General features: G+C 33.5%; 1 pseudogene; it reads left to right on the forward strand.

Moving 5' to 3' along the window:
* Positions 1-2,544: 2,544 nt before the first annotated feature.
* Positions 2,545-6,117, forward strand: LOC106453609 (annotated as a pseudogene).
* Positions 6,118-13,018: the final 6,901 nt, after the last annotated feature.

A 13,018-nucleotide genomic window follows, 5' to 3' on the forward strand; every position in this document is an offset into this window, starting at 1 on the left:
AAATTTAGCAATATTTCCAAATTTTAATGCAATTTAACAATACTAATACTCATTAAATATAAACATTTTGTATTAGTTATTCATAAATACGAAAATAGACTATTTAATATCAAATAATTAACACTGTTATATGTTTTTAATATGTTATATTTCAATGTATATTATTAAACCTAAGTGTATGTCATTTAATTTAAACCTTACAAATTAAATATGAGCTTGACAGAAATTAAAAATGGGCTTTGTTATTTGTAGATGAAATGTTTCCTAGATATAGGTTATCATTGATTTGAATGTAAACCGAAAATCAAGAAATAATATATTGTGAACTGATTTTTTCTTAAACCATAATTTTAGATTTTACCCTCTTAATTTTAGATATTTGGAATATATTTCTGGGGAAAATGCTAAATAATATTTGTGTAGATATGAACCAATTTTAAAATTGGTAATGATATGAGGGTGTATATGCTTTACGATAATTGGATTAGATTTGAACATATATTATTTACTTTAATCATTTTAGTTTTCCAAATTAATGTGGGGTTTAATGTAATATTAATAATAACATTAATGATAAGACAATAAAATATTAAGAATTTATAGTGGTTAAAAATAAAATATCACATATAAAATAATTTATAAGGTTGTGATTTCTATTTTAATAGAACAAATATTAAGGAATATAGATATTATTGTTGCAACTGAATGATGGTTTTGAATAATCTTCTATTTAATATAACAAATATTAAGGAATATAGATATTATTGTTGCAACCGAATGATGGTTTTGAAAAATCTTGTTACTTTAAAATCTAGTCATATATCATATACTATGGGTTTTAAATTCTGGAGGTTGATTCTCAGCTGATCATATATATAATGTGTAAGAAGCAATTATAAACTAAAACCAACCGGTTTGATGGTTCTTTTCAGGTAAAATGCTTCAAATAATTGAGGTGGATCATCACTTGATCAGTTATATGTAATGCGCGACTACAACATACTAAAACAGAGGTTTTATGGTTCATTTCAGGTGACATGCTTAAGCTGTGATATACAACGAACCGGCTGTATAACCAATCTACTAATGTTATAGATATGATTTGGTTTTGTTTATTAGATGTATAAATCTAACCGGTTGAACACTTAGAAAAGGTTAGGTTCGAGGATAGTGTATTTTTAAACAATATACAACTCACATAAACAACTCTAGAACTATACGATAATGTATTAGTTTCAGGACTGGTTTGATAATGGTTTATATTATCATCATGTATACATTGATTAAATTATAGCAATCGGTTCAGAATTAGAACTATATGATAATGTATTAGCTTAAGGACTGGTTTGGTAACGGTTTATATTACCATTATGTATACATTGATTTCACATATTTAATTCAATAAGGAAGCAAAGATACATTTGTTAACCGAACCGTATTATTAAGCGCGGATGGGAATATTCGGAGTGATCTAGTATGGCATATTATTAGTAATTAATGAATGATAACATTTCTAGTGAAGGTCCATTTAAAAAAAAAATCACACATGAAATGAGGTTGTGACTTCTGTTTTAATATATAAGATGTAATTAATGATAGTGAATAATAAAAGCTTGATAACAATTTTATATTTTCAATCATTTTTGTTAGTGTCATATTACTAAAATAAATTATACCATCACATAGACATATAATAAATATTTAATACTTTTTCGCCTTTGTTATATTTTTAAAAATAATAATAAATTACTAAAAATGTTAAAAATCTCACACTAAATTTTTTTTGTGATCAATGGTAAAAAATATTTTTATTATAAATCTATATAAATGAACATAAATCATACGAGTAGAAAACATTATTTAATAGATCTTCAAATTTAAAAATATATTTATATAATTTAAATTAAATTATATAAATTTTAAAAGAATATGACTATTTCAATTTCAAATTTCTGAAAACAATATCATACTTGAATTAAATTTATGATTAATCAAATCATTAAAAATATTTGTAGTGTTTAAAAAAAAAATTAAAATTTTTGTTATTTGATAAACATTTTATAGAATATAGCATTCCGCGCAATAAGTTCCTTATTAAACCCAAGGCAATTTCTTTTTCTTTTTTTCTCCCCAAATTAGATACGATAGCTAATGAACTTGTTTGGCTCCTTGGTTTAAACTAATACTCTTGGATGGATTATCTCTACCGTAACGACGTAACGTTCGGTTCAGTGTGATCGAAACATCAGGCTGTTTAGTTACAAAATGTTCAATACACTAACACGGCATCGTGTTGGACGAATAATGACCAGAGATTCTGCTTCTCGACGATCATTTGATGATTTTGATGATTTGTGGATTTGATTTCTTCACTCTTTAGGTGATTTCCGCTCCACCCCCCCCCCCCCATCCCACTAATCGTCTTCTTACCTCTAGAACCCTTAATCGATTTGCTCCTAGAGCAAGCTTTGAAAACTTTCATGTATTGGTAGAACTCGACTGCAATTTATTTCTATGAATGGTGTGGCACGTTAGCTAGATTGCATGATTTCTCTGTTGATTCTTGATTTTAAGCAGCATGAAGGTGATTTAGGGTTCAAAGTGTTGGAGAGAAAAATGAAAATATATAAGGGACTTGAGTAATATATAAGAGATTTGGGCAACTCCATTTATGGCCAGTTGATTTTAAGTTGGAAGCTCTGAATCTTATCACAAAGAAGCATGGTTCCATTTGTACGATGAGTACCCTGTCAAACATGAAGCTGATCGTCTCCCACCACCTATCATAGCTGATCTTAGTGGAGATGGAAAGAAGGAGGTTATCGTTGCTACGAACGATGCAAAGATTCATGTAAGCTAGTGATTTTGCAGCTTAGTGCTTGTGCATTTATTTCTCTTTATGGTTTTGCTATTAAATGTTTAGTGGATTAAGTCCTCGAGCCTCATACCAGGCGTGTGGATGAAGGTTCACCCTTTTGCTTGACAAGATCCGTGTTGCCTCTGGAATGTGGCAAGGGCCTCTGGTTTTATTGATAGGTACTATAAAGATGGGACACCAAAGAATGCGGATTTGGTTGTTGTTACCTCTGTTTGGTCTTTGTTCTTCTTTGATCACAACCTGAAAAAACTCTGGGAAACGAATCAGCAGGTTTAAGTTTTCATCCTTTGTCTAAAGATTATTAATCCTTTCTACTTAACCATGTTGGCGGAATAACAAGAGTATTTTCCACATAACGCACACCATAGAGAGATAGCAACTTCCATAAGCAATTACACGTAGAAGCACAGTGACACTGGTTTGGTTATTGTTGGTGGACAGATGGAGATGCAGCCATATGTATGTACAAGGAAAATTCTCTCTATTTTCTATTTAGCTTGCCTGTTGTATTACTATTTACCAATAGAGTATTCTTGTGGTTTTAGAATCACATGGACCCATTTGAGGAACTTGACATGACAGAAAAAATTGTGGAGCAACACAAGGAGAAGTGCTACTGAGAAACGGGTACGAAAGATGTGCAATTAGTATATCATGATCGCCTTTGTAGACTATCTCTAATAGTACTTTAGACGTTTTGGTTACACATTTTGTCTAGAACTCAAGATAAAGAAAGAAACTCACAGTTGTTCATTTTCCACTGTGCATAAGAGTTGTGTTTGGACTGTTTAGTAGTGTGACTTTAAGCTTTCTTTCAGGCCTCTGAAGATTCTGGAGTTGATAACTTACGTCACTTTTCTGTTTATTTATTCGCTGGCCGAACTGGTGTTCTTCGGTTGAGTAAAAAAACTGATGTTAGTTATTTCTCCTTTCTGCTCACTTCTTTCACTACATATAGTTCAAATAGATTCTTACCTGCTATAGATTTGGTGGTCAGATTGATATATTATTTTCTTATTTCTCTCTTCTAGGATGTTGAAGCTCACACCTCAGATGCGCCAAAATTAATTTTCCAACACAATTACAAGGTTTGACGTGCATTCTATAAATAGCCGTCACCCAGGAGAGGTAAAGCTAACTCGTTCTCCATTGATCACTGAGATATGTAGTTAACTTGTTCTGGTTGTCTTTTAAAAAGATTTATGTTGCACTATCAAACTTAATTTTTCAAAAGTTTTGAAATATGAAATATGTTGTGGGTTGAAGTTTGAATGCAGAGAATTTAGAGAATTAATTCTTGGGGTTATGCCCCATCACTGGGTAAGTCTTATGCCTCCTATGACGTGCTTCGTAATCTAACATGCTTTATAAAGAACTGTTCAAAGTACTTTGATGTCTCTGTATCAGGACCGGCGGGAAGATACATTGTTGAAGCTTGCTCATTTCAGGCGACACAAGAGGAAAATATTAAAGAAGCAAGCTTGGAAGGCTACGATCTCACATACCTCAGGAACACACACCAGCTGGAATAGACTTATTGAGAAAGATTCCAAAATTGACCGGGAAGGCTGTGCGCTATGATGGCTCATCAACACCCAATAAGGTGAAGCTCTTATAAAACATAATGTTCCCAACTGAAAATACCCATATTGTTTATGATAGAAAACCACATGTTGCTGCAGGGCATTCAATACATATTAACCATAACTAACTACACTAAGCTTTGGTGGGTTCCTACTGTTGTCATGGCTCATCAAAAAAAAGGAATTAAAGCTATTCATTTGTCTACTGGTCGAATTCTTTGCAAGGTAGTTGTTCCTTCACATCATTAACAAGCTTAATATATCACGAACCCGTTTATTATATGTTAACTTCATGTCTTCAGCTTCATCTACTTGAAGGTGGGCTTCATGCGGACATAAACGGAGATGGTGTACTCGATCATGTCCAGGTACATAATAGACACCACTGCCGATTTCGCTTTCACTAGCTTATATAATGGATCTTCAGTTCTTACGACCATATATTCTCTGTGCCCACCTTAAGCGGTCGTAGGCAGTGTTGGATAGAGAATTATAGTTAGCGGATCAATGGAAGTGTTGAAGCCTCGCTGGGCAGTGGCAACCTCAGGCGTTCCCGTCCGAGAGCAGCTCTTCAACGTCTCTATCTGTCATCACACCGCCTTCAACTCCATGCACTACAGAGAGCATTCACGAAACTTTGTTGATACAAGTGATACCTCTTCTTTGGAGATTTCAACTCCCATCCTCATTGCCAGGAGAGGAAGTCACTGCGATGTAATCTTCTTGAGAAAACGTGGAGAGGTGACATCATACACGTCTGATGTGCACGGCCGCCGCGAGCCCCTTTGGCAATGGCAGCTTTAGAAAAAAGCAACATGGTCGCATCACCCGTCTCCATCTGGTTTAACTGAATCAGGGACGGGGGTCCCGACCCTGAAGCCGTTCTTGCTGCGCATTCATGATAACCATCCTATGATCCTTGCGGGAGGAGATCAAGCGGCAGTGATCTTATCTCTAGGAGGAAGCGTATTGGCTTCTATCGACTTACCGTTCCAGCCAACACATGCAGTCATCGCTGATGACTTCTCAAACGATGGATTAACGGATGTCATTGTGATGACATCAAATGGGATTTATGGGTTCGTTCAGACCAGACAGCCCAGAGCTCTGTTTTTGAGTTCGTTGGTGGGATATCTCTTAGTAGTTATGACAGTTATTTTCATTGCTCAGCACTTAAACTCCATTGAAGTTAAGCATCGATCTTCTACTAGCTTTTGACAAAAAAAAACCTTAGAGCATAATTAATGCGGGTCTTTTATGGTGAGGTTCTTAGCATAATAGAAGAAACGTCTTTTAGCTTTTAACTAAGAAAAACTAAGAAACGGTTTTTAAAAACTAAGAGATATAAAAGATGGTTTTTAGTTTTTCTTAGTTAAAAGTTAAGTGACGTTTTTTATACTATGCTAAGAACTCCACCCTAAGAAACCCGCATTAATCATGCTCTTATGGACTTTGATTTCTCTCTACGGTGGTTGAACTGGTCCCAATAGCAGTGACACTTCACCCACACCGGTTTTGGTAAACCGGTCAGATCGTTGTAATTTTATTATACTTTGTAGAATTTAAAGTAAAAATGGTAGAGGCGAAACAGCGAATGTACGTGGGACTTTATTTGTTTTTCAGTTTTGATGTTTTAATTGAATTTTCATTTTGACATTTAAGAGGTTTTGAAATGAAAAACAAAATCTGTTTAAAGAAAAAAAAGATGGAAAGTACTTTTTTATTTCATCGATTCATCGTACATTTCGTTTTTTTTTTTCTAAAGAAAAAAGTTAAAGTAGATAAATAGGTTTAGCTCGCCAGTAATAATTGATGGAGCGATGTGATTTACAGTAGTTGAGTTTTGGACCACGCTAGATAGTGGTGATAATATAGTATAACCTCAATTCTCAAATGGGAATGTGGGAAGCATGAATGGCGTAATGATTTTACTTATATAATGTGCAAAAAGCCTTCGTTTTACAGCAAGATAATAAAAGGCGTGCATTTACACAATAACTTATTTTGGGTCGATGCTATTTACCCTGTTGACGTGCTTACACTTTCTTTTTCTTTTTTGCAAAAGCGTGCTTACACTTTCTTTCTTTTTATTATTGGCTAAACAGTGTACCACAGTAAATTGATCGACCAAAAAAAATTACTGGAAGACAATCGGTATTTATATTTCCTTCGTAATTGGTTTTTTTTTACGACAAAAAACTATTATATTAATCAAATTTGAAGTGATCTACGTAACCAGACCGAAATAAAACAACTAATAAAGCATAATTTTCTATGGAAAGATCTCGCAGTCCTAACTAAAAAATCAGAAATCTAGTTTTGCATTTGTGGAATATGAATGATCTTGAAGTCCGAAAAGCATATTTGCAGAATCTCTATTTTTTCCGGTTCTGTTGCAAAACTTGGCCAAACTTTAGGTTTCTTAATCATGGCGATCAAATCCTTGTAATTCATCCCAAAGCTCTGGCATGTTAAATGTTGAAATATTAAATCATTACATATTAGAAACATATCTCTTTTTAACAACAAATATGATTTTATTAATCATATGAGACCAAGTAATCCTCATGAAGAAGAGATTCCATACAAGCAGGAATGTAGTAGTACGATAAGAGATCTACATTCGAAAGTAAAACTTCAACGAAACTATTATTATCAATTTATCATGACCGGATTTGAGATTTTGGAGGTTACAAATATTGTTATAAAATTTAATAAAAATATCATAATTTGAAAACCTATATCCATGTATATATTTTGTTGTGAAAGTGCGATCCAAAACAAATACATTGAGTTGTGTTTAGATTCAGCTCTTTTTTTTTTGATAATTTTGGTGTGATTCCAAAGACATTTTAGGTCTAATGACTAATCACCAAGAGGTCTATAGAATCCTGGTTTTCTTGCCATTTAAAACGTCAACAGGTGGTTAAGGGGAATCGAACCCCCGGAAATTCCAGCTGAAACTCCTTTACCACCAGACCAAAACCACATGGATAGTTTAGATTCAGCTCTCGTCAGCAGCTTTCTTGTTTTTCGTGTTCGTCGAGCTTACTTCTGCTTCATCAAAACTAGGGGTAGGCGTTCGGATACCCGTTTGGGTTTGGATCGGTTATTTCAGATTTTCAGGTATTTCGGTATAGAGGTGTAGAATCCGTTCGGGTATTTCTATACTTCGGGTCGGGTTCGGGTATTTTTAGTTCGGATTCGGTTATTTCGGATCGGGTTCGGATATTTAGATTTTGAATAAAAAAATAAAATTTTCATTTCTCAAATTTATTGTATTTAAAAATATAACTTTCACTTAACTAATTATTTATTTTTTAATAGATTGAATGGTTAATAAATTTGGACATAATATTTAAAAACTATAAAAGCAATAATTTAATTATTTTTTTTAATTTTGAATGTAACTTTTTGTTAATTTTTGAAATAAAAACTTGACAAGCATTTTAAGTGAGTAGCAAATCATATTTTACGTAACTGTATGTATATCATATGAACTTAAAGTATGTGTAGTATCAATATAAATATTTTATATAAAATGAGAGATGTAAACTAGAAATATAAGGTTAATTATACATATGTTCGGTTATCTTCGGATATCCATTCGGGTTCGGGTATTATCCGTTCGGGTTCGGATATCCAATCTCTTCTAATTCAATACCCGTTCGGGTATTTTGCTATTTCGGTTTGGATTTCGGTTCGGGTTTTTCGGATCGGGTTTTGATGCCACTTCGGATATCGGGTAAAGTGCCCACCCCTAATCAAAACGTTTGTTGCCATTATGTATTGATTAGGCCTGGGATTTTTATCCATAACCGAATACCCGAACCGGAACCGACCCGAAATGGACCGGTTCGGTTCGGTTTCGGTTCTAGGCAATTTATCTGATGGGTATTAGTGTTAATTATCCATGGGTATCGGTTCGGTTCCGGTTTTTACCCGAAACCGAACGGGTACCCGTTTAACCCGAATTCTATGCTTAAAAAACATAGATTTGTATCTTTCGAGGGTTGAACCCGGGTTGGATAGGCAAAGCAACAACTGCAATACCACTAGACTAGTTCAACTTCATTGTATTTAATACATATTACTAATATATATACGATTTCTATTAATTTTTTTTTTAAAAATAAAATAAATAAATAAAAAACTGGTATATAATTATTTTATTTTGTAAACATTTATATAATTCACATAAGAAACGGGTACCCGGAACCGACCCGAAACCGGTAGTACCCGATCCGAAACCCGAACCGAAATTTACTAAGTACCCATTGGGTATAGAATTCATTTATCCGAAAAACCCGGACCCGATCGGATCTTATCCGAACCCGAACCGAATATCCGAAGTCCCAGCCCTAGTATTGATATTTTTTTGTGCGCCTCTAATTAATCCAGGAATCAAGTGATTGTCACTTTCAAATATCATTTTGCTATATCTTCTTATCCAGTACTGTTCTTATATATCCATGAATGTTGCATATTGCCGTTATGAATGTATCTTATCATTATCTACTACAATAATATTCCTATACTTGTAGTTTAAACAACAAACAAAAGTGTATACCCTATGAATTTAATATTATACAGGTAGACGATTTAATATGAAACAATTACAAATGGCGATTTAACCCAAAATATATACAACATCAGTTTACAACAAAACGAATTTTTTTTGCTAAATATAACAAACAAACAAAACGAATTTCATGCGAAATATATCTCATATGCTTTTCGTTTCAAACCCAAGTTTTTTTTTTTTGGTAAAAGTTTCAAACCCAAGTTAAAGAGTAAATACGTATATTTCTTGTGCAAGTCTCTTTCTTTTGGTAAAAAAGGCAAACGACCTCAATATTTAGAGAGCTGTAAACACGTTAGGTGTGAAAGAATGAAAATGCAAATACAGAGCTACTTAATTAGGAACGTAGAAGGTGACGGGAAAAGCATATTTCTAATAAAAGCATGCAAAGAGGTTCACGAGGTTGCTTAATATGGGCACTACTCTATTTTCATTCTCCCTTTTAGCCCCTTTTCCCTTTCATTTATTCATGAACTTTAATATATTTTCCTATATCAAACTGATCAATTGTCGGAAAAAACCCTCAGTTATAGATCGAGAGTATAGTTATAACGAAATCATCCAATCTACTCCACTCCTACATTTTATTAAATACTAATTAGCCTCCAATCTGTTAACTTATCAACGTTTGTATGCATGCGCATTGTATGAAAAAAAATGTCTTGAGACGTTAGTTATTGGGCTTATTTGCTGAATAGCCAAAAAAAAAAATGAAATTAGATTTTTAAAGAGAGAGTAGAGAGAGATAGGGAAAGAAAGTAGGAGAGGGGGTGTTTTTAGTTAGTTAGTGAATTTTGTTTTTTTTGTGTCTACTGGGTGCAATTTCCCTTAGTTATTTTGGTCATCTAAGTTCATAAAATCTTTTAAAGTCTAAACCATTTTCTCCCATGCATATACCATACGTACTATAACACTTAGTCTAACTGAAGAAGAAAAACAATCGTAGAGTCTGTGGTCAGGGATACATAGATAAATAACATTCATGTGTATGATTTGTATATCCCTAATTTTTCTTTTTCCCTAGTAAAATTTTTAGCTAGGGTTTTGTAATTCCTTAGAAGGTACAATAATAGAATAGTGGAAAAATTAATGGTCCTTTGTTGCAGCCTGTATATATGATTTTCAACTTTGATCCACACCCTTGGTTTCTAGTGTGGGGACTTCTTATCAACCATCATCAGACCGGGCGATTTGATCCACTTGTTGCCATCTTTTCTACATTCTATGGTCCAGCTTCTTCAGGTCGAGCTTACTGGTGGGTTTAACTCTGTTGACCAAACTAATTTCGTTTAGTTTGTCTCCGTCTTTTCTAATATGGACGAGTAACCATCACTGTTAAGCGTGTATATGTGTACAAGTACAACATGTACCCATCCTCGAGATACTCAAACAACAAGATGCAAACAAACAACCGTAAATGCTCTACAATTTTGGGTTTCAATTTCAATCATGACTATAATATAGGATATGATATCTATATTCATTATGCTATCTGGATCGTTAAAAATAACGGTTTACAAATATTGATCAAGACATGCATCTTGATCGGATATGATGTATGTGTTTATATTGACATAAGAAATATATAGTATGTGTGTGTCTCTGTGTGTATGTGTTTGAGATGTCATTGATCATCTAACTATATATTATTGGTATGAGAAAATAGTGTTATGGATCCATTTGCCACAATTTTGAGAATCGAAATTTACATATATATATGTAAATAATGATATACTTAAAGCGAATTATTCTTGGGTTCAACTTCTAATGTGAACCTAGAAGTTCACTACTAGAGGTTCACTACTACAATAATAGCCAATAAAAAATTTGTCAGTCATATTATGTTTTTGAAATAAAAATGATAAAAACAAATAAAAATATAGTAGTGAATGTATAAAAAGAGAATTTTTTTAACGTTATTAACGCTGTTAGCAAAACCCTAAATCATAAATACTAAACTCTAAAAATTAAATCTTTAGGTAAATCATAGACCCTTGGATAAATCATAAACCATTGGATAAATCATAAACCATGCAGTTCAGGGTCTAGGGTTTTACTGACCGCGTTTAGGGTTTAATGTTCAAAATTTAGAGTTTAGAGTTTTGCTGAACGTCAAAGTTTTTGTCTTTTCTGGTAATTAATGTTATTTTATGATTATTGTTTATCTTTTTCCGTAAACAAAAGATGAGTTGACAAATTTTTATTGATTATTGTATCTACTCAATAGTTTATCAGTTCACTAAATTTTAGTCATTTAGCTATGTTTTTCTAATAACTATGTAGTCATTTGGCCAGTTTGGCTTGGATTTCGGTCCAAGTGGTTTACATGGTGCATCGTAATAGATGATTGATTCACTCCTTGATATTAGTCAGAAGGTATTTCAAATTCGGATTAGGCAGTGTGGTAAACAGTCCACTCTGTAGTACTAAATGCATTCTTCCTGAGGCCGACCGGATCATCCGATAGGGTTCATCAAAAAAGAAAAAGACTTTAACTGATTGGAGGTGATGATAAGTTGGGTCTAGTAATGAATGGTTGAAAAATCACGATACCTTAGACCAATAACAAGCTAATGAGTTTTTTGTTATTGGTTAAAGAGAAGCTGATAATTAAGTTGTATCTAATGAAACGTAAAATCAAATGACAAAGCGTATCTAACGAGTATACGTGTATGCATGTGCATGACATGGTAAGAAGCCATGCTTGAAACCTTCAGGACCCACAAAAACTCTATTGGTTTTATACCTTTTATTTCTTAAATGAAGAAAATATAAAGTATCTATACATATAGATACCCGTATGCGAATGTATGTATCTATACGAAGTGGGTCCAACGAAAACACAATCCATGTGAAGAAGTTTCAGCTTCTGATTAGATATGGAATTGAAAGGAAAGCGAAAGAGAGAGAAGACAGAGGAACAGAACATAACAGAAACTAACCAAGTTTGCAAATTTACATTCTTCCTCTCTCTCTCTCTCTCTCTCTCTCTCTCTCTCTCTCTCTCTCTCTCTCTCTCTCTCTCTCTCTCTCTCTCTCTCTCTCTCTCTCTCTCTCTCTCTGTACAATAACTACTCTTGCACCAAAGAGAATGTAGGAAAACGAAAAGCTTTTTCTATATATTGGCTTTTGCATTGGAAAGAAAACATAAAATAAAGTAACCACCTATATTTTCTTATTTTGCTTCTTTGGTTCTAAAATTATAAGAAAAATGTGTGGAATTATTATATTTAAACAGCAAATGGATGTGAGGGAGCAATAAATGATATGACAGTGAAAGCATGGCTCATTGTAGAAACACTGTTATCTCCCTATCTCTGTAAGAAAGATCTGTTAAGTAGCAGTGAAGAGAGGCCACCAAACACTATACTCCAAAATCTCTCTCTACACTTAAATAAATGCTTCACATAAGAATATATAGTGTAAATTTTCTTTTGGTAAAATAATGTGCATTGTTATTTAGAAATATGCTGGTATCTTGGTTTCAACGAACAACTATTTCGTTGATTGGAATAATACGTTGAGTAACCTAAACCCTAAATTAGATTCACGAAAATTCCACAATTCTTGAATAACTTTTATTCTGGCGAGTAGAGGCATATAGTTGATTGTGGTTAATGTCGTCATGGATGCACATACGTATACTTGTGAGAATTAATTTTAGGAAATTAAGAATTAAAAGAACATAAAAGGAGGTAGACAAGTTACACAACACAGGGCTCGAGAAGAGACAAGACTCTGTGGCTTCTAACCTTTTTCTGGGGACTCACTCTTCTTATCATTCACTCCCTCTCTTTTTCCCCTCCACGTCAACTCTGATTCCCATCCTTCTCTATTAAATAAGGAAATAAGTCTAATTTAGTTTGTCCATTTTTATTTACTACTACTAGTAGTATAATGCCTTGTTCCAAACTACGCTAGGCGCTAGTCGGACGGTAATTCCGGACCTAGCGCGTAACGAGAAAATCAGAGAAT

The sequence above is a fragment of the Brassica napus genome, chromosome A9, assembly GCF_020379485.1.
Source record: "Brassica napus cultivar Da-Ae chromosome A9, Da-Ae, whole genome shotgun sequence".
Lineage (NCBI taxonomy): Eukaryota > Viridiplantae > Streptophyta > Magnoliopsida > Brassicales > Brassicaceae > Brassica > Brassica napus.